Genomic DNA, 1852 nt, shown 5'->3' with positions numbered 1-1852 from the left:
GGAAAGACACCAACTCTTCATTCAGAATTAATCCAACAAACATTTATTAAGTGCCTACTATGTGCAAGGCATGGTGTTAACTGTTGAGGATACAACAATTAAAAAGAAAAGGCCTAATTCCTGCCCTTAAGAAGTTTACATTCTCCTGGGGGAACATGATATATACATTTAATTATTATTTTCCTCCCATAGGACCTGCAGTTTTATTAGTATAGGGAACTCTTAGGGCTCTATTAATGTAGACCTGCTGCTACTCCATAGTTTGTAACCTTAAAGAGTTGCTAGGTGCATTTAGGGGTTAAGTGACTTCTCCAAGGCCACATAGCCAGGATGTGGAAGAGGAGACAGTATTTGAATTCAATATCATGCTGACTCTGAGGTCAGCTCTTTATTCCCTAGTTCATGTATAAGACAAGGCATGGAATGTGATAGGAGTATGGGAGAGATACAGTCAGACACGTTGGGGTAAGGTTAGCAGGGTGAGGGAATGCTCTTAGAGGAACCAGTGCTTCCCTTCACAGGGGAGGTGCCTGGACTGAACCTGGAAGAAAAAGAAAGATTCTAAAGGTGGAGCTGAGGCAGGCAAGCCTCCCAGGCACAGAACTGATGGGCAGCCTGTGTCCTTAGTAACAAGTTTAGGATAAAAGTCTGTAAAAATTAAAGTAACAAAAAAGGGAAAATGTACAATTTCTTATTGTTTCTTTTGTGGGACTATGTTTGACTGGGCACACAAATTCTCAGAAGCTGTGAAAAAGGACATGGCCCCGAATAGTGGTTTAAGTTTCATTTCTGGGGGGTCTGCAAACACAATATTCCTGCCAGCATCTCTTTGCCCTTTTGAGATTGTAAAATAAACAGCCCCCTCCCTGAGAAGCACCTGTGGCAATATGAAGGCTGCCTGGATGGGTTACACTTCAGCCTGTGAAACATATTTAGACCTGGCACAATCACACTCCATTTCCCGAATGTGTGCTTTTTAGTCCATTGGACTTGGTAGGCCCAAACCCAGAGGCGTTCCTTCTCTTTCAGTTTTAGGTCTACACGTGTTTAAAAGGGCATTGCTGCCGTGTATTTTAGTTTATTTACATGTAACCCCTCCAACATTTGCTTTGGGAGAACAATGTGTGGTTGCTCAAGAAAATTTGTAGTCCTATTTTTAGAAGCTGAGATGCGTGTCTCTATGAGTGTTTGCTCATTAACCCAAGCCCTGAGCCTTTGTGTGTCCAAACAATGCCAAACCATCTGGGTGAAAAAGCAAAAATTTAGTCCCTTCTCTGGATATCTTTTCTACACTACATTAAATTTCCAGATATTTGGAAATCATGGCAGATGTGTAAAGAACCTCCCTTTATTTGCTCTAAGCTTGACCCTTTCAAGCTCTCCACCACCTTTGAGCTGGCCTTTACATATTGACTAGATCATCTATGTAGTATTGATAGGAAAAAGTGGGTAAGGATCACATAGGAGGACAAAGTATGGATGGAATAGGGCACTGGTGCCCACACCTATAAGATCATGCATCCATCGAAATAAGCATTGCCTTATACCTTCTCCTTAGTCTGGAATCTCAATGTCACCTTTGATTCTTCACTCTTACCCACCCTACAAATCCAGTCTGTTGTCCAAACTTGTTAAGTTTACCTTTACTATATCCCCTTTTCTTCACGCACCCAACCACCAGCCCAGTTTAGTCCCCTCTTCACTTTTTACCTGGACCATTGTCATCTAATAGTCTAACTGGCCTCCTTTCCTCAAAGTTCCTCCCTTCTCCAATATATCCACTATTCAACTGCCAAGGTGATTTTCCTAATGACACATGCCATTCCCTTTCTCAATGAGTCTCATGGCTGCT

This window comes from Trichosurus vulpecula, chromosome 1 (assembly GCF_011100635.1).
Source record: "Trichosurus vulpecula isolate mTriVul1 chromosome 1, mTriVul1.pri, whole genome shotgun sequence".
In the NCBI taxonomy this organism is placed as follows: Eukaryota; Metazoa; Chordata; class Mammalia; order Diprotodontia; family Phalangeridae; genus Trichosurus; species Trichosurus vulpecula.
Note: the sequence above shows the minus strand (reverse complement) of the source record.